This window comes from Melanerpes formicivorus, unplaced genomic scaffold (genome assembly GCF_026170545.1).
Source record: "Melanerpes formicivorus ecotype bairdi unplaced genomic scaffold, bMelFor1.0.p_v2 SCAF_4, whole genome shotgun sequence".
In the NCBI taxonomy this organism is placed as follows: Eukaryota; Metazoa; Chordata; class Aves; order Piciformes; family Picidae; genus Melanerpes; species Melanerpes formicivorus.
Window position 1 is genome coordinate 1,520,032 of NW_027142356.1, and position 21,296 is coordinate 1,541,327.

Below are 21,296 nucleotides of genomic sequence, written 5' to 3' on the forward strand. Positions count from 1 at the left end.
AAGAGAAGAGAAGAGAAGAGAAGAGAAGAGAAGAGAAGAGAAGAGAAGAGAAGAGAAGAGAAGAGAAGAGAAGAGAAGAGAAGAGAAGAGAAGAGAAGAGAAGAGAAGAGAAGAGAAGAGAAGAGAAGAGAAGAGAAGAGAAGAGAAGAGAAGAGAAGAGAAGAGAAGAGAAGAGAAGAGAAGAGAAGAGAAGAGAAGAGAAGAGAAGAGAAGAGAAGAGAAGAGAAGAGAAGAGAAGAGAAGAGAAGAGAAGAGAAGAGAAGAGAAGAGAAGAGAAGAGAAGAGAAGAGAAGAGAAGAGACGAGACCCGGTTGGAAGAGACCTTCAAGATCATCACATCCAACCCATCAACCAATCCAACCCACCTAATCAATTAAACCATGGCACCAAGCACCCCATCAAGTCTCCTCCTGAACACCTCCAGGGATGGTGACTCCACCACCTCCCCAGGCAGCACATTCCAATGGGCAATCACTCTCTCTGTGTAGAACTTCTTCCTAACATCCAACCTAAACCTCCCCTGGCACAGCCTGAGACTGTGTCCTCTTGTTCTGATTCTGGTTGCCTGGGAGAAGAGACCAACCTCTGCCTGTCTACAACCTCCCTTCAGGGAGTTGTAGAGAGCAATGAGGTCACCCCTGAGTCTCCTCCTCTCCAGGCTAAGCAACCCCAGCTCCCTCTGTCTCCCCTCACAGGGCTGTGTTCCAAACTCCTCCCCAGCTTTGTTGCCCTTCTCTGGACACACTCCAGCAAGTCAACCTCCTTCCTAAACTGAGGAGCCCAGAACTGGACACAGGACTCAAGGTGTGGCCTAACCAGTGCAGTGTACAGGGGCAGAATGACCTCCCTGCTCCTGCTGGCCACACTGTTCCTGATGCAGGCCAGGATTCCATTGGCCCTCTTTGCTGCCTGGGCACACTGCAGGCTCATGTTCAGCCTACCATTGACCAGGACCCCCAGGTCCCTCTCTACCTGGCTGCTCTCCATATTTTGTACACATTCATTTCATTCCAGTGTAGATTGTAGTTTTGCTGTAAATACAGCTTCCATTTGCTTCCATTTGGGCTGCTCTGGCAAAGGTAATGCTGGAGGGGGTGGAAATTTCAACCCACCAGCATCCACTTGGAAGCTGTAGTTAAATGGTCAGGATTCTAATCACCTTTGCCTTGTGCATCCTTTGTGTCCCTTTGGAATTCCTTTCCCCTTTAGAATTCCTCACCATTGTCATTTTACATCTTCCACTGAGACTTCAAGCCTGAGTCATACTTGGATTCCTTGGCTCCTCTGTGTGTTCTGGAGCCCTGTTTGAGTCATACAGCAAAGACTTTGTTAGGCTGCTGACACAGCTCTTGCAGTACAGTGCTGCTGGACAGCTCGAATTCCTCTGAGGAGAAAAGGCTTCTGTGGTTTTGCCCTTGGTTACCCCACAGTAAATCCTGAGTTTGTATGAAACTGTTTGCTTTGGCAGAAGAAATTATTACCATTCTTTTCTTGTTAGTCACAAATCTGTTTGAAGACTTTTTCAAGAGAAAATGGGGAAATTTTCCTGCTGAGGAGCAGAATGGCCACAAAGACCTTAGGCTATTAGCTGTGACACACACTGCAACCAGTACAAGGCTGTTTCAAATAAACTTTTATCATCATATGAATGCAGAACCTGAGAATATCAGATGGTTGAGAGGTCTATTTCCTGTTGAGTTTCCTAGATGTGTGAATGTGTAAATTTGCAGGTGTTTTGCACATAGCACAGAATCACAGAACACATCAAGTTGGAAGAGACCTCCAAGCTCATCCAGTCCAAGCCTCAAACCAGCACTGAATGGTCTGCACTAAACCATGTCCCTAAGAGCCAGCTCCACACACCATTTTCTCTGTTTCTGTCCCTTGCCACCAAGGAGCAGAGGCTGCCTCCTCCTCACTGCAACCTCCCTTCAGGGAGCTGCAGAGAGCAATGAGGTCTCCCCTCAGCCTCCTTTTCTCCAGCCTGAACACCCCCAGCTCCCTCAGCCCCTCCTCATAGCCCAGGTGCTCCAGGCCCTTCTCCAGCCTCATTGTCTTTCTCTGGACAGGCTCCAGCCCCTCAATGTCCTTCCTGGAGTGAGTGACCCAGAACTGAACACAGCACTTGAGGTGTGGCCTCCCTAGTGCTGAGCACAGGGGGATGGTCACCTCCTGTCCCTGCTGCCCACCCTGTTTATGATCCAAGCCAGGATGCCATTTGCTTTCTTAGCCACCATTCATAATGAGACAATAAGTTCTCCTTGGGGCCTCCTCTTCTCCAGCTTGAACACCCCCATCTCCTTCAGCCCCTCCTTGTATGCCAGGTGCTCCAGGTCCTTCTCTAGCCTCATTGCCCTTAACATACAGACACCTGAGGGAATTTATATATATATATGTATTTGTGTTTTTATGTATGAAACATCTATCACCATATTAATAAACATTCACTGGAACCACTCTGATGCAGAGGCAAGAGCATGGCTCAGCCTTTCCCTACCTCAGAACTTCTGCTTCCAACCCATTTAAAAATAAGCAAAGAAGCAAAAATAAGCCAGGAGAGTTTGCTGCCAGCCTGCCTGGCTGGTGTTTAATACTGCTTGGGTTTGGTTTATATGTATCAAAGACATATAAGCTGGGATAGTGTGCCCAATATGAACTCAATTTCCTACAAGTGTGGTGGCTCATTGTGGAAAAAGATTTTACAGGAATGAACTTCATAGAATCACAGAGAAATTTTAAAGGACCCCCCAGAGATCAGCGAGTCCAACTCCCCTGCAAAGCACAACCACTTAGGGCAGGTCACACAGGAACATGGGCAGGTGGATTTTGAAGATCTCCAGAGAAGGAGACTCCAGAACCTCCCTGGGCAGCGTGTTCCAGTTCTCCATCAACCTTTTCCCATGTTGAGATGGAATTTCCTGTGATTGAGTTTACATCCCTTGCCCCTTGTGCTGGTGCTGGGTATCACTGAAAAGAGCCAGGCTGCATCTTCCTGACAGCCACCCATCAGAGATTTGTAGACATTGATCAGATCCCCTCTCAGCCCTCTCCTCTCCAGGCTGAACAGCCCCAGGGCTGTCAGTATTTCCTTGAAAGAGAGATGCTCCAGTCCCTTAACCATCCTTGTAACACTCCATTGAACTCTTCCCAGCAGTTTCCTGTCCCTCTTGCATTGGGGAGCCCAAAACTGTACACAATAGTCCAGAGGTGGTCTAACCAGGACTGAGTAGAGGGGGAGGAGAACCTTCCTCAACTTGCTGGACAGTCTTCTGAATGAATCCAAGTTGATAACTGCACCCAAAGAGTGGCTGACAATGGGTCTATGGCCAAGTGGAGGCCAGTGACAAGTGGAGGACCTCAGGGATCAGTATTGGGACCAGTTTTGTGCAGCATCTCTGTTGGAAACATGGACAGGGGCATTGAGTGCACCTTCAGCAGGTTTGCTGATAACACCAAGATGTGTGGTGCAGTTGACAGCTGGAGGGAAGGATCCATCCAGAGGGACCTGAACAGGCTGCAGAGCTGAGCCCATGACAACCTCATGAGGTTCAGCAAGACCAAGGGCAAGGTCCTACAGCTGGGTCAGGGCAATCCCAAGGACTGACACAGCCTGGGCAGGCAGGGCTTGAGAGCAGCCCTGAACAAAAGGCCTTGGGGGTGCTGGGGGAGGAGAAGCTCAACAGGAGCCAGCAGTGAGCACTTGCAGCCCAGAGAGCCAAGCAGAGCCTGGGCTGCATCAAGAGATGTGTGGCCAGCAGGGCCAGGGAGGGGATTCTCCCCCTCTGCTCCACTCTGCTGAGACCACAAGCTGGAGCTCTGTGTCCAGTTCTGGAGCCTCTGTTCCAGGAAGGATCTGGAGATGCTGGAAGGTGTCCCAGAGAAGGACCACAAGGATGAGGAGAGGGCTGGAGCTGCTCTGCTATGAGCACAGACTGAGAGAGCTGAGGTTGTTCAGTCCTGGAGAAGAGAAGGCTCTGAGGAGACCTAATTATGCCCTTCCACTATCTGAAGGGTGCTCCAAGAAAGCTGGGGATGGACTTTTGAGGGTGTCAGGGAGGGATAGGACTGGGGGGGGATGGAACGAAAACTATAAATGGGGTAGATTCAGATTGGATGTTAGGAAGAAGTTGTTCCCCATTGAGGTGGTTGAGAGACTGGCACAGGCTGCCCAGGGAGGTGGTGGCAGCCTCATCCCTGGAGGTTTTTAAGGCTGGATGTGGCTGTGAGCAACCTGCTGTAGTGTGAGGTGTCCCTGCCCATGGCAGGGGGATTGGAACTGGCTGATCCTTGAGGTTCCTTCCAACCCTCATGCTATGCTATGCTTCCAACCCTATGATGCTATGATTCTGTACTTTTGGCCTTCTTTCTATCAAGGCATAATGCTGCCACATGGATAACTGACTGTCATCCACAGCTCCCAGGTCGTTCTCTGTGGAGCTACTCTCTAGCAGGTAAACCTGTAACCTGTACTGGTGCATGGTGTTTATTCCTTCCCAGGTGCAGGACTCTGTATGTGACCTTGTTGAACTTCACTGGGTTCACATTTGCCCAGCTCTCCAGTCTGTCCAAGGCTCACTGAGTGGCAGCACAGCCTTCCAGTGTGTCAGCCACTCCTCCCAGTTTGCTATCACCAGCACACATGCCCAGGATACACTCTGCTCCTTCAACAAGCTCACTGATGAATATCTTGAACAAGACAGGACCCAGAACTGACTCTTGGGGAACATCTCTAAGTATGCATGTTCATCAGGACTCTGCAGCACTGATCATCACCCTCTGGGCTCAGCTGTTTAGCAAGTCCTCAATCCACCTTACTGTCTGCTTGTCTATGCCACACTGAGCTTTCACACAAGGTTGCCATGGGAGACAGTGTCAAAGCCTTTCTGAAGCCAAGGACAACAACTGCTGCTCTCCCTGTGTCTGCCCATGCAGTCACACCACTGTAAAAAGGCTATCAGATTAGTCAGACATAATTTCCCCTTGATTAAATCCATCTCAGCTACTCCTGATAACCTCATGTACTTCAGTATGCCTAGAGATGATCTGGAGGAACACAACTGAACATGCTGCCACATACAGATGTTTCCAGAGAAGAAATGCCATCCAGTGCTGTGCATAGATGGGCAACAAAGGGCAACAAAGCTGGGGAGGGGTCTGGAGCACAGCCCTGTGAGGAGAGGCTGAGGGAGCTGGGGTTGCTTAGCCTGGAGAAGAGGAGGCTCAGGGGAGACCTTATTGCTCTTCACAACACCCTGAAGGGAGGTTGTACCCAGGTGGGGGTTGGGCTCTTCTCCCAACCAGCACCAGGCAACCAGCACCAGAACAAGACACAGTCTCCAAGCTGTGCAGGGGGAAGTTTAGGCTAAGTCTTAGAAAGAAATTCTTCCCAGAAAGAGTGATTTGCCATTGGAATGTGCTGCCCAGGGAGATGGTGGGATCAGCATCCCTGGAGGTGTTTAAGAAAAGTCTGGATGAGGCACTTGGTGCCACAGTCTGGTTGATTAGTTAGGGCTGGTTGACAGCTTGGACTTGATGATCTTGGAGTTCTTTTCCAACCTGACTGATTCTGTGATCTTTATTTTTGTAATAAACCACATGTGAATGCAACTGTGTTTAGCTGAAGGATTTCTCAGACCTGACTTCCTATGGACAGAAAGATGCAGACTGAACGAGCTCCTTGTGCCCTCAAAAATTAGGTTTTTGCTGGAAGTTACAATCCTTTTGACAGATTGCAAAAATTCATTCACTAGCAGAAAGGTTTTCATTCTTTTTCTCTGAATAAGAGTAAAAATAGATCCATATAGCATGGGTAGTTTAAAAATACTTTTGCTTTTATGGTATATAAATAAACTAACAGGCAGAAGAGCCTAATTTTCTCAAATAGATTGTCATCAATGATTCAGAGGGACACATGAAGGAGTTGTGTCTAATTAGCACCACATTTATAGTTGTTAACCATGTTTCTTAACACTGAACATTAGAGCTAAGTGATTTTAAACAACCATCTGTGTTTTTTTCTGTGCATTAACCAGGGTATTCTGTCTGTAACTAATAACTGCTCTGTTGATCTTCCAGGGAAGACAGCAAAGCAAAAAAGAAAGCAAATAAGGAAGATGTCTATATGTGAATCCATCACCAATGTATGGATGCTAATGAGGATCAAGGGAAATAGGCAATTCATGAACATTGTGAGTGGAGAGCTATGACAGATTGCCTTTGAACATCTGAAGCAACATGAGAGTGAGGATGTGCAAATATTAATGCCAGCTTGCTCCTGTTGGTGTGGAACCTTCCTTGCCTGAGTTATGTTTGCTGTGGTGGCATTTGAGTAGGTATAAATGACATTCAGTCCCCCAGTTAGGCTGTAAATATCCTGAATAGGATCAATTATGCCAGACTGCTAAATGTCAGCTGTTGGTGGTGTATCTTGAAAGGGTCCATTTCAGTGTCTGCATGGTGCAGTGCATATGGTGGGGGCTGTGTCTGTGAAGCCTGTAGGGGCACTGGGGTATGGTGGATGACTGCTTTGCAGTTTGCGATACAAAAACCTGCTGGTGATGTATTTGGGCTCCATGGCACCACCTGAGTAATGCTGCTACCAGATGCTTCAGAGCTGCTCTCTCCCCTCTAAGAGCAGACAGAGCTGATGATATTGAGCAGGAGTTGTTTCTTTTAGGGGGACTAATTTGTCCAACATGTAGGTGCAAGGGAATATTTTCAAGGCTGCTTGTCCAGTCAAAAGATTTCAGTGATTAAGCCATCCATAGAAAGACACTTGTCTTGCATTCCACCTTTGGGTAAGGAGCTTGCATTCATTATGTATTTATGTATCAGTGGAAACATAACAGATCACAGTATCACAGTATCACAGTATCACTTAGGTTGGAAAGGACCTCGAGGATCATCGAGTCCAACCTATCAACACAGACCCCATGACTAGACCATGGCACCAAGTGCCACGTTCAATCTCCCCTTGAACACCTCCAGGGTCGATGACTCCACCACCTCCCTGGGCAACCCGTTCCAATGACGAATGACTCGCTCGGTGAAGAACTTCCTCCTCACCTCCAGTCTAAACCTCCCCTGGCGCAGCTTGAGACTGTGTCCTCTTGTTCTGGTGCTGGTTGCCTGGGAGAAGAGATCAACCCCTTCCTGGCTACAACCACCCTTCAGGTAGTTGTAGAGGGCAATGAGGTCACCCCTGAGCCTCCTCTTCTCCAGGCTAAGCAACCCCAGCTCCCTCAGCCTCTCCTCACAGGGCTGTGCTCAAGGCCTCTCCCCAGCCTTGTTGCCCTTCTCTGGACACGCTCAAGTGTTTCGATGTCCTTCTTAAACTGAGGGGCCCAGAACTGGGCACAGGACTCAAGGTGCGGCCTAACCAAAGCAGAGTACAGGGGCACTATGACCTCCCTGCTCCTGCTGGCCACACTATTCCTAATGCAGGCCAGGATGCTATTGGCCCTCCTGGCCACCTGGGCACACTGCTGGCTCATATTCAGGTGGCTGTCGATCAGCACCCCCAGGTCCCTCTCTGTTTGGGAGCTCTCCAGCCACTCTGACCCCAGCCTATAGCTCTGCATGGGATTGCCGTAGCCAAAGTGCAGCACCTGGCACTTGGACTTGTTGAATGCCATCCCATTGGACTCTGCCCATCTGTCCAGTCGGTCGAGGTCCCTCTGCAGAGCATTTCCACCCTCTAACTGACTAACATCTGCCCCTAACTTTGTGTCATCTGCAAACTTGCTTGATGATGATGGAGATCATTGTTTCCAGCTTCAGCATGTGCCTGCACTGTACCTTTTATGTCAGTCTTTTCACAGGATCACAGAGCTTCAGGGGCTGGAAGGGACCTCAAAATCTCATCCAGTCCAACCCCCTGCCAGAGCAGGAGCACCTGGAGCAGAACACACACGAACACATCCATGTGGGGTTTTAATATCTCCAGAGAGGGAGACTCCACAACCCCCCTGGGCAGCCTGTGCCAGGGCTCTGTCACCCTCACAGGGAAATAATTATTGCTCATATTTATGTGAAATTTCCTATGCCTCAGTCAGGATAGAGTGGAAGGGGCATTTCTGATCCTGACTGTTTTGTCCCTGTTTGCCTTGCCTTGCCTTCTTTGCAGTTGTTAAGCAGTTTAACTTTACCCATTTCGAGGGTTTTGAACAGCCTAGGACTAGCAGTAAGATCCTCTCTTTAATCAAAATGCCTATGGACAATTTTTTGGTGCAGAGAACACATTGGCAGTGGAAACCTGAACTGAGAATTCCCTGGCATGCCTGTTCTTCCCTCAAAACACAGATCCTTTCAGCTCTTGCTACAACCACTATCAGGCAAGATATAAAGTAAAGCACTACTTTTCTTATAAAAAGATGAGAAACCCTTTTTTAATGAATCATAGAAAAATAGAAGGGCTGGAAGAGACCTCATCCAATCCAACCTCCCTGCCATGGGCAGGGACACCTCTCAACCAGCCCAGCTTACTCAAGGACTCATCCAACCTGACCTTCAACAGCTCCAGCCAGGGGGCATCCACAGCCTCTTTGGACAATCCATTCCAGAGTCTTGACACCCTCCTGGTGAAGAATTTCTTCCTAAGATCCAATCTAAGCCTATTCTCCTTCCATTTCAATCCCTTTCCCTTGTCCTGTTGGTGCACATTCTTGTAAAAAGTCCCTCTGCAGCCTTCCTGTAGGATCCCTTCAGCTGTTGGAAGGCAGCTCTAAGGTCCCCCTGGAGTCTTCTCTTCTCCAGGCTGAACACCCCCAGCTCCCTCAGTCTGTCCTCACAACAGAGGTGTTCCAGCCCCTGAATCATCTCTATGGCCTTTCTCTGGCCTTTTCCCAGCAGATCTATGCCCCATTTCAGTGGGGACACCAGAACTGGACACAGTATTCAAGGTGGGGTCTTAGTAGAGCAGAGTAAAGGGGAAGAAGCTTAGATATAACCTAATTGATGTTGATCTGTGCAAGGCTGTTCAGTACAGTTGCTAAAGCTGTGCTGGAGATGTACACCTCACCTGGTAAAACATACAGGACACACACAAAAAACCCAACCAAACTTAACATTTTGAAAAGGAACACAAGACCAAACCTTTTGAATTCATTGCCTTGAACTTATGGTTCTGTTGGAGGAAACTCTCATTCTGCAGCGTGCCTTTCCTAAGTAACAAAATTAAGTTAGTCCAAAAAAGAACCAATTTAGAATTGGAAACTAGTAAAATTGGCTTAAGGATTTGCAAGAGCAAAGTCTCTTTCTGACTCAAGTTTATCACATTCTAAAGACACTCAACAACATCCTCAGGTGGGGAAAGTAATTGGATTTCTCACTATTCCCTATTGATAGACCTATAAGAGAACTAGGTAAAAGCTGGAAAGACCTCATCTCATGTCAGCCACCTCTGCTCAGTCAATGCTTCTCCACACTGTCCATTTCTAAAGGCCAGGCTTCAGCATCTCACCAAACCATACAGAAAATGTATTGCAGAATCTAATGCCTAGAATCACAGAATTGTCAGGGTTGGAAGGGACCTCAAGGTTCAGCCAGGTCCAACCCCCCTGCTATGGCCAGGGACACCTCACACTACAGCAGGTTGCTCACAGCCACATCCAGCCTGGCTGCAATGACCTCCAGGCATGAGGCTGCCACCACCTCCCTGGGCAACCTGTGCCAGGCTCTCACCACCCTCATGGGGAAAAACTTCTTCCTAACATCCAATCTGAATCTGCACACTTCTAGTTTTTGTTCCATCCCCCCAGCCCTATTACTCCCCAACTTTTTGTGGCCCCTCTCAGATACTGGAAGGCCACAAGAAGGTCTCCTCAGAGCCTTCTCTTCTCCAGACTGAAGAACTCCAACTCACTCAGTCTGTCCTCATAGGAGAGGTTCTCCACTCTCTGATAATCCTCATGGCCCTTCTTTGGACATGTTCCAGCACCTCCAGATCCTTCCTCTGCTAGGGGCTCCTGAACTGGACACAGTGCTGCTGGTGTGGTCTCAGCAGAGCGGACCAGAGGGAGAATCATCTCCCTGGCCCTGCTGGCCACACTTCTCTTGCTGCAGCCCAGGCTCTGCTTGGCTCTCTGGGCTGCAAGTGCTCACTGCTGGCTCCTGTTGAACTTCTCCTCCCCCAGCACCCCCCAAGGCCTTTTGTTCAGGGCTGCTCTCAAGCCAGTCCCTGCCCAGTCTATATCAATCCTTGGGATTGCCCCAACCCAGACACAGGACCTTGCCCTTGGTCTTCTCAGTTTACTTCTTGTTTGTTACTTTATCAGAGGAATATGAATTTAAAGTAAAGGGAAAAAACTCATTTCAATTTTACTGATTGCATACTCTAGGGCTCCTGTGAGGATTAACAGCTCATTTTTACTTATAAGTCAGATTTAACAACATGTTTTTTCCTCATTATTCTGAGTGGCTCAAATCAGCAAGCATTGTCAGTGTGGCCATCATTATCATTATTATTTCATGGTAAAGATCACACTGAATGGCATAAAAAAAGGTCAATTACTTTATTTTCTTTACGGGGAGACTCCAGGTCCTTTCATAACTCTCCTTCAAAATGAAGTGGGTGGCAGTTTAAAGCCCCCATGCTCTGCAGGTCATTCTGTATAACCATAAATCTTTATGTTTCAGAAGAAAATATTGTTTATGTCTGTGATGTTTTGATGCTAATTGGAAATGGATAGACAGTGAAAAATGCCTTCACGTTGCCTGCATCAGCAATAAAAAGTCAGATCAGATATGAGATGACCCCACATGGAAACACAGCATTGTCCTCATGACAACAAAATAAGTCAATGGATTGTCTTCCACAAGGATACAGAACAAATCACAGAATTATTAGGGTAGGAGGGGATCATCCAGTTCCAAGCCCCCTGCCATGGGCAGGGACACCTCACACCACAGCAGGTTGCTCACAGCCACATCCAGCCTGGCTGCAAACACCTCCAGGCAGGAGGCTTCCACCACCTCCCTGGGCAACCTGTGCCAGGCTCTCACCACCCTCATGGGGAAAAACTTCTTCCTAACATCCAATCTCAATCTACCCACTTCCAGTTTTGCTCCATTCCCCCCAGTCCTATCACTCCCTGACACCCTCAAAAGTCCATCCCCAGCTTTCTTGTAGCCCCCTTCAGACACTGGAAGGCCACAATCAGGTCTCCTAGAAGCCTTCTCTTCTCCAGACTGGACAGCCCCAAATGTTTCAGTCTGTCTCCATAGTAGAGCAGCTCCAGCCTTCTGCTCATCCTCGTGGCCCTTCCCTGGACACCTTCCAGCACCTCCAGATCCTTGTCGTAATAGGAGTGCCAGAGCTGCACACAGTACTCCAGGTGGGGTCTCACCAGCGTGGTATAGAGGGGGAGGATCACCTCCCTTGACCTGCTGGCCACACTTCTTTTGATCCAGCCCAGGATACTGCCTTCAAGACTACTTTTTTTTAATGTGAAATACCTGCTGACTAATCTCAGAGTAAAAGATGAGAATAAATAAATTTATTCCAGCACAGCTCTGCAGAGAAGTAAGATGCTCACTGAGCCAAAAGGAGCCAGCAAAGATGAAAGGAGGGGAAAAAAAGCTTGCAGGCTGCCAGTCTGTCAGCCCTGAAATCTGCCTGAGACAGTCTGAGAGACCCACACAGCCTTGCTGCATTTGTATTTGCTTTAGCAGGGAGACCAAGGTGGTGAGGTCTCCTGGCTTTGTCCACTCAGAGCCACCACAGGATCTTGCAGACAGCAAACGCCCTGGTGAGACATTTGTTGCATGCTGATTCTGGCCTCCAATGTTGCATGGGGGGTGGGATTAGGTATAGCTCACCATGCTGTTCTGAAGACATTGCTGCTTCAGCCTCATTCCTCTGCAGCCCCCTGCTTCCCCCTTGCTTTTTGATGTCAATAACAAAAGCACAAAACACAACTCAATAATGTCAGTTCTTGTCTTTCTGTAATGAAAGGGAAAGAGTAACTTACACAGCGTGCAGTGCTGCTTGGGAAACCACTTGCCTTGGCACTCACTCATGCCCCAGTTTTGAGTCTTTAAAAGGGCAATAGAAGAATTCATAAGTAGGAGATTATTTTTTTATGACTGTTTACTTTTTTCCCCTCTACACACTACCCCTAGCAGGTCTGTAGAGGACATACAGCTCATTTCACAGCGGGGTGAAGGGGAGGGAGTCGTTTGGTTGGTGATATTTGGACCTATGTAGCACCTCTAACCTGTAGTAGTGCTAAGGTCAAAACCAGAGCAAATACTCCCTAATACTCAGTTTTCTTTTGTGTTTTTGACCTTGGCACAACTTCATTGATAGCTTTAGAATAGAATAGACCAGGTTGGAAGAGATCTTCAAGATCATTGTGTCCAAACCATCAACCAATCCAACCCACCTAAACAACTAACCCATGGCACCACGCACCCCAGCAAGTCTCCTCCTGAACACTTCCAATGATGGCGACTCCACCACATCCCCAGGCAGCCCATTCCAATGGGCAATCACTCTCTCTGGGTAGAACTTCTTCCTAACTTCCAACCTAAACCTCCCCTGGCACAGCTTGAGACTATGTCCTCCTGTTCTGGTGCTGGCTGCCTGGGAGAAGAGACCAACCTCTGCCTGTCTACAACCTCCCTTCAGGTAGTTGTAGAGAGCAATAAGGTCCCCCCTGAGCCTCCTCTTCTCCAGGCTAAGCAACCCCAGCTCCCTCAGCCTCTCCTCACAGGGCTGTGTTCCAAACCCCTCACCAACTTTGTTGCCCTTCTCTGGACTCGTTCCAGCAAGTCAACCTCCTTCCTAAACTGAGGGGCCCAGAACTGGACACAGGACTCAAGGTGTGGCCTAACCAGTGCAGTGTACAGAGGCAGAATGACCTCCCTGCTCCTGCTGGCCACACTGTTCCTGATGCAGGCCAGGATGCCATTGGCCCTCTTGGCTGCCTGGGCACACTGCAGGCTCATGTTCAGCCTACCATTGACCAGGACCCCCAGGTCCCTCTCTGCCTGGCTGCTCTCCAGCCACTTTGACCCCAGCCTGTAGCACTGCATGGGGTTGTCGTGGCCAATGTGCAGAATCTGGCACCTGGATGTGTTAAATCACCTCTACTCTGTAGTAGTGCTAAGGTCAAAAACAGAGCAAATACTCCCTAATACTCAGTTTCCTTTTGTGTTTTTGACCTTGGCACAACTTCATTGCTAGCTTTAGTTGCATTCAGATAATAATGCATCAAATTGTGGGCAAATACTAAAGGTAATAGGTCCAATAAATAGCATTTGAGGTGAATATTTACAACAAGAAGAGGGGGTTCAATTACAAAGTAGGTGCTTAAGTTGACACCAGTTTTATCTTTGCAGTTTATAAATTCTTCATAGAACCCTCAGAGTTTCTCAATGGTATCAGCAATGTTTGCATTTCTTTGCACTTCAGAAAGTGCCAGAGCTTCCACACGAGTCAGGGATTGGGACATTTATATTTTGGATCCTTTATTTCAAATCTATCTTGCAAATCCATTGATATTTCAAGTCAGATATTGACAGAATATTCAACCCAAACAACTAGCTGGGATGAAACTTTGTTAACAAATGAAGACTATCTAACATATTTTAACATATTTGGTCCCTCTTCAGAAAATAAATCTTCCAGAAGACAAATTTTCCAGAAGACAAATCTTTCATAAGACTTTTACTCTACCAGGTGATTCACAACCTGAGAAACAAAACAAAATAAAAGAAAACAAAGCAAAACAAAACAAACCAACAAAGCAAAACAAAGCAAACCCAAACCAAACCAAATCAAACCAAAAGCAAAGGAAAACTAAGCAAAGCAAAAAGCAAAACAAAGCAAAGCACAGCAAAACAAAACAAAGCAAAGCAAAACAAAGCAAAACAAAGTAAAACAAAACAAAACAAAACAAAACAAAACAAAGCAAAGCAAAAGAAAGCAAAACAAAGCAAAAAGCAAAACAAAGCAAAGCAAAACAAAGCAAAGCAAAGCAAAGCAAAGCAAAACAAAGCAAAGCAAAACAAAACCAAGCCAAGCAAAGCAAAACAAAACAAAGCAAAAGAAATCAAAGCAAATCAAAGCAAAATAAAACAAAATAAAGCAAAACAAAACCAAGCCAAGCAAAGCAAAACAAAACAAAGCAAAAGAAATCAAAGCAAAGCAAAGCACAATACCACAGTATCACCAAGGTTGGAAATGACCTCAAAGATCATCGAGTCCAACCTGTCACCACAGACCTCATGACTAGACCATGGCACCAAGTGCCACATCCAATCCCCTCTTGAACACCTCCAGGGTCGGTGACTCCACCACCTCCCTGGGCAGCACATTCCAATGATGAATGAAAAGCAAAGCAAATGTGGCAGTTTAGGCTGGGTGCCCTCTGCTGCTACCATACAAGATACACCTTTGGTGCCCCGGGTGTCCAGCCCAGTGGGTGCACACAGAAAGCTGTATATTTCATTCCCATAATTGTCCTGCTCCCTATAAATCCATCTTGCAAGGTCTCAGACTTCCTCTTTCTTCCCTCACTTCTACTGTGGGAGATGCTCCCTATCTGGTAATGGAAGGGGAGTTATCTTGAGTCCTCTTGGGCCTGGCTAGGCCTACTGCCAGGTGGAGAAGGGGGGAAGGGCAATCTCAGATCTGGCCAGCTAGATTAGCCTGACAGTGTAGGGGGGAAAGAGCGAGCCCTGGGGGTTTGGGTGTACCCTCAGGTGAGGAGAGGGGAGTGCTGGGAGACTTCTGGGTTATACTTTGGAATCTTCTTTTGTCACTGCACTTGTGGTTCTCTGTAAAACACTCACTGCTTTCCCATTTATATTTTCCATCACTTCTGCAATCAATTTGTCTGAGTCTCAGGGCTTTTTTTGCCCTGGTAGGAGACCTCAAGCCCACCGCAGGAAAAGAAAAGAAAAGAAAAGAAAAGAAAAGAAAAGAAAAGAAAAGAAAAGAAAAGAAAAGAAAAGAAAAGAAAAGAAAAGAAAAGAAAAGAAAAGAAAAGAAAAGAAAAGAAAAGAAAAGAAAAGAAAAGAAAAGAAAAGAAAAGAAAAGAAAAGAAAAGAAAAGAAAAGAAAAGAGAAAAGAAAAGAAAAAGAAAAGAAAAGAAAAGAGAAAAGAAAAGAAAAGAAAAGAAAAGAAAAGAAAAGAGAAAAGAAAAGAAAAGAAAAGAAAAGAAAAGAAAAGAAAAGAAAAGAAAAGAAAAGAAAAGAAAAGAAAAGAAAAGAAAAGAAAAGAAAAGAAAAGAAAAGAAAAGAAAAGAAAAGAAAAAGAAAAAGAAAAAGAAAAGAAAAGAAAAGAAAAGAAAAGAGAAAAGAAAAGAAAAGAAAAGAAAAAAGAAAAGAAAAGAAAAGAAAAGAAAAGAAAAGAAAAAAGGAAAAGAAAAGAAAATAAAAGAAAGGAAAGGAAAGGAAAGGAAAGGAAAGGAAAGGAAAGGAAAGGAAAGGAAAGGAAAGGAAAGGAAAGGAAAGAAAGGAAAGGAAAGGAAAGGAAAGGAAAGGAAAGGAAAGGAAAGGAAAGGAAAGGAAAGGAAAGGAAAGGAAAGGAAAGGAAAGGAAAGGAAAGGAAAGGAAAGGAAAGGAAAGGAAAGGAAAGGAAAGGAAAGGAAAGGAAAGGAAAGGAAAGGAAAGGAAAGGAAAACAGAACAAAACAAGGAAATGCAAAGAAACAAAGCAAAACAGAACAAACCAAACCAAAACAGAAACCAAAACAGAATCCAAACCCAAACCCACAAACAAACCCCAAACTACAAGCAAACAGAAACTAAAAATACCCCAGAAAACAAAACCAACCAACCAAACCCACAAAATCCTCAACCCACAACAACAAACCCTAAGCAAACAACCCCCTGAAATCTTCATCTAGAAATATCTAAGGATATTTTGAACTTTCCATATATTGAACTGTGGAGTCCTTTTGCAAGGTGGGGGGTGAGGGGGGAATGACAAAAATCAACACAAGCAGCAAAGGCCAGAATTTGAGCTCAATTTCCCCCTTATGTTTGAGATTTATACACAAAGATGCATTTGCTTTCTTCTCCCCTCCTCAGCTTTTGTTGGTGCTGCATGCGTGTGTTGCACAGACGCTGTCACTCAGCCAGCTATAATGTTCAGACTGCAGTCTCCAGACCTTGCCATTATTATGTGCTTAGAGGCAACACCCTCAGAGGTATTAAAACCTAATTTGGATTATATAAAAATGCATTTAAGAATCTGTGTCAAGGTGCCTTGAAATACTGAGACTTCACCACCATCTGCTCCTATGCAAAGCTAATGTGTGAGGCGAGTGCAGCAGGTCTGCAAAACCAGGCCACGGAGAGCTTCAATGTGTCCCACGCTGAGCAGCTCCTGCCCTTCAGGATCCAGCTGCGCTGTGAGAATGCAGGTTGGAGACGTTGGACACAATTAATTTTCTGCTACAGTTATTTTGAGGCCAAACAATAGAACACAGTGGCAGACCCAGGCTGTAGATGGAGCCTAAGGACATCCTTGCTTTGAAAAGCAATATGCCTGAAGAGGGAAAAAAAAAGAGCCAGTCCCAAGCTCTTTGTTCTTTGTGAAAATTTAAATATTTAATGTGGGAGAATGTAGGATTCTCATTTTGAGTCTCTGTGCTGAATAGAGCTATCAAAATGTCTCTTATTACAGATTTCTTTGTTAAATCTGCTCTTCAGAAAGTCTTCTGATGATTTATTTCCCATGCCAACAGCCATTAAAGGGAACATTGCTGAACCATTTCATGTTATTGTTAATTTTTCATTAGGTTTTATTATTTTAAATTAGTACACTGTTGCCACCCCCACCCCAGCCCCACACACACTTTATTAACCAAAACTCCTAATGTAGTAAATCCACATGGCATCGTTTCTGATCAGCTTTTGTTTGTTTGCCAGTGTTTTGTTTATTTGTGTCCTTATCCAAGGTCATAAATGATGAATGTTTCTCTCAGTAGGTCTTAGGCAGCCTAGCCCTGAAATCCCTAAGCTCTGTGGTGAAAGACTGTTGAGATCCTAAGCCTGATATCATCCAGCCTACAGAAAGAACAACCCCATGGAGCAGGGTAGGTTGGGGACTGATTTGTTGGAGAACAATGACCTGGGGATCCTAGTTGGTAGGAGCTTGACCATAAACTAGCAATGTGCCCTTGTGGCCAAGAAAGCCAGTGGCATCCAGGCATGGATTAGAAGGGCTGTGGTTAGTAGGTCCAGAGAGGTTCTCTTCCCTTTCTGCTCCCTGCTTATGAGGCCACATCTGGAATATTGTGTCCAGTTCTGGGCCCCCAGTTCAAGTAGGACCTCAGGGAACTGCTTGAGAGAGTCCAGCACAAAGCCACAAAGATGCTGAAGGGAGTGGAACATCTTCCTTATGAGGAGAGCCTGAGGGAGCTGAGGGCTCTGGAGCTTGGAAAGGAGAAGCCTGAGGGTGACCTCATTGCTGTTGATAAAGATGTGCAGGGTGAGTGCCCAGAGGCTGGAGCCAGGCTCTTCTGGGTGCTGCCCAATGCCAGCACAAGGGGCAGTGGTGGAAGCTAAGGCAGAGGAAGTTCCATGGAAACAGGAGGGCACATTTTTTTCCCTGTGAGGGTGACAGAGCCCTGGCACAGGCTGCCCAGGGGGGTTGTGGAGTCTCCCTCTCTGGAGATATTCAAATCCCACCTGGCTGTGTTCCTGTGTGATCTGCTCTAGGTGCTCCTGCTCTGGCAGAGGGGGTGGATTGGAAGTTCTTTCAACGTCCCTTCCAGCCCCTAACATTCTGTGATTCTGTGATCTTTTGGAAGATTTTGTTTATACCCTGGAGATACTCAGCATTACAGTTTGTGACTCTGCCTGGGCTTATGTCTGTACATAGTGTCTGAAGGAAAGGAAGAGGGACATGGAAACAGTGCTCTGCTGGCATTCACCATCCTTTCATCACACGCACAATGTTTCTGTCTTGTGCTTATCTTTGTTCCTCCTGGTTTCATCTACAAGATGATTTCTTGATATGGAACCAAACACAAAGAGAAAGATGATTTTCAGCTGTGCTTAATACTTGTTTATGTGTTACTGAGGGTATTCATAGCACCGCTACATTAACCTGCTTGCCAGAACAAGCTGTTTATGCACAGACCCTAGAAAGTTCTGAAATTACAATTCATTGAACATCCTGAAAGCCTAAAAAAGTAAGAGAAAGCAAAGAAGGAACCACACACACCACCACCATGACATGCTGGGCCTGCCAGGTAAAGCCAAGAGCACTGATCTTTGCTGTTGGGAGTTATTTCCCTCTTATGAGTTCTGGTCGATGGTAGGCTGAACATGAGCCTGCAGTGTGCCCAGGCAGCCAAGAGGGCCAATGGCATCCTGGCCTGCATCAGGAACAGTGTGGCCAGCAGGAGCAGGGAGGTCATTCTGCCCCTGTACACTCCACTGGTTAGGCCACACCTTGAGTCCTGTGTCCAGTTCTGGGCCCCTCAGTTTAGGAAGGAGGTTGACTTGCTGGAACGAGTCCAGAGAAGGGCAACAAAGCTGGTGAGGGGTTTGGAACACAGCCCTGTGAGGAGAGGCTGAGGGAGCTGGGGTTGCTTAGCCTGGAGAAGAGGAGACTCAGGGGTGACTTTATGGCTCTCTACAGCTACCTGAAGGGAGGTTGTAGACAGGCAGAGGTTGGTCTCTTCTCCCAGGCAGCCAGCACCAGAACAAGAGGACATAGTCTCAAGCTGTGCCAGGGTAGGTTTAGGCTGGATGTTAGGAAGAAGTTCTACACAGAGAGAATGATTGGCCATTGAAATGTGCTGCCTGGGGAGGTGGTGGAGTCACCATCACTGGAGGTGTTCAGGAGGAGACTTGATGGGGTGCTTGGTGCCATGGGTTAGTTGTTTAGGTGGTGTTGGGATTGGTTGATGGGTTGGATGCGATGATCTTGAAGGTCTCTTCCAACCTGGTTTATTATTCTATTCTATTATTCTATTCTATTCTATTGGTGCCATGGTTTAGTTGTTTAGGTGGGTTGGATTGGTTGATAGGTTGGACACGATGATCTTGAAGGTCTCTTCCAACCTGGTCTATTCTATTCTATTCTATTCTATTCTATTCTATTCTATTCTATTCTATTCTATTCTATTCTATTCTATTCTATTCTATTCTATTCTATTCTATCCTATCCTATTTGCAACATCATTGACACAAAAATATTCCAGATCCCAAGGTCAGCAAGAGAATCTCCCAACAGGAAAGGAAAACTGCAGTAAGGAATGCTTTGTAAGTGCTGCTCAGGCACAGGGGTGAGTAAACTCATCACTAGCTCTGGCACAGCACAGTTAAGGAGCAACACTGAGGCTGTGGCTGCGTGCAGCTCCCAAGCGGTATGTTGAAAGCGAAACACAGATGAAAAGGAGTGTGAGGTGGATGGCGAAGAACAAGAGAGACAGAAACCAAAGAACCTAGCTTGGAGGGACAGGAGGGTTTGACTAGAATTTTTCTCTTGATTTCTTGTTTACTGAATGTATATGTTTGAAGTTGTTCAAAGGAGCTAAGCAAACTTCCATCCTTTTCAAAGAGATTTAATGGATCCCACATGGTGTTTAAAGAACAAAAATTAATTGAACATAGTTTGTTTTCTCTGTGTGTTCCTGGAAATGATTGATGATGCTCACAGAGCTTCATTATCCTCTTCCCACTTTCTGCTCATGTTTTGCTCAGTATTTTTATAAATGTCTGGGCTTTAAGTAACCTGCCCCAGGTTATTTAGAAACGTTGCTCCACGCCAACAGGGCCTTCACTCGGCTGCCCCCAAGCAGGTTCATTAAGATCTCTGCGGAGTAGCACACATCTTATTTGGCACTAATTCTAGCACAGCTCCTGAGACAGCAGTTCCTGATTTTCTTGGCTTGATAGGGGGAGTGACAAATGCTCTTTAACCCTTTGCTACAGTTTGAAGGTGGAACTTTAGCCTAGTTCCTAACTGCAAAGATTAATTCCCTTTGGACACAGAACAATTAAGGACTGGTAGGTCCATTGGTTCATTGAATAGCTTATACTTGGTTGCACAGATAGCTCTTTCTCTTGCTCTCCTTCTGTCGCTTCTGCTTGCAACTTCTCTCTCTCTTTTCTGTGACCTTGCCAGGGTAACCTCTGCTTTGACTACTGTTGAGGTTTAAGCTTTCCCAGAGTCCAAAAGCCCAAATGGAACAGATTTAGATTGCCTCTCCTCTCTCTTTTTTCCAAGTAGAGGAAAACAAATTTAGGCAGGAGAAAAAGAATGAGAGAGGTAAAATCACAAAAGAAAACAGTCTAGAATTGATTTGGAAGTAAAAAGGTAAGTCTAACAAAATGTATACAGCTGAACGTGGCTGTGAGCAACCTGCTGTAGTGTGAGGTGTCCCTGCCCATGGCAGGGGGTTGAAACTGGATGGTCCTTGAGGTCCCTTCCTACCCTGTAAGGAAAAAGGGTAAATGAAAAAATATGCAAGTCCAGGCCCAGCTGGCATAGGATTCTCTTGATGCAAATGTGGATTCTCTTCGGATGCAGTACTTTGGAGTTAGGATGCAGCATGAAGCAGGCCTTACCATGTGGTTACAGCAGCTGGAGATGCAGGAGCAGCAGGAGCAGCCTCTCTGGCCAGTGAGCGGCAGGAGCAAGAGGAAAAGACAGGAAACGGCTCCCCTTAAATAGGCTTTGCTGGACAGGAAGGGGAAGTGGAACAGACTTTTATCAGGGGACCCCTCCTGCCGGGAGGGGGAACCAAATCACTCTGCCCACACGGGCCAGGTTTCTTTGTCCACTTGGGGGCTAGGTTCTTTTCAGCCTACCCCCTCCATGGATGGGTGCAACCTGACACAACTACTGTGTGAGGTACCAGGAAAGAGGTTGTGAATGATCCCTCTGGACCATCCACTGGGGTGATTCTGTACAAGGGGATCCTTGTATTTTTTTTTTTTCAGAGCTGTAGATATATGTAAAATTATTTTGTACATATTCATTGCATTTTGTATTTCTAGATTTTGGTCTTCTTTGTAAACATATCTTCATTTTGCTTCCAACCCAGCTGAGCTACTCTGGTGATTTATTCTGGGGGGAGGATCTGGAGGCACTGGAAGGTGTCCAGAGAAAGGCCACAAAGATGATCAGAGAGCTGGAGCTCCTCTAGTATGGAGACAGGCTGAGAGAGTTGGAGTTGTTCAGTGTGGAGAAGAGAAGGCTCCGAGGAGACCTAATTGTGGCCTTCCAGGATCTGAAGGGGGCTACAAGAAAGCTGGGGAGGGACTTTTGAGGGTGTAAGGGAGTGATAGGACTGGGGGGAATGGAGCAAAACTAGAAATGGGTAGATT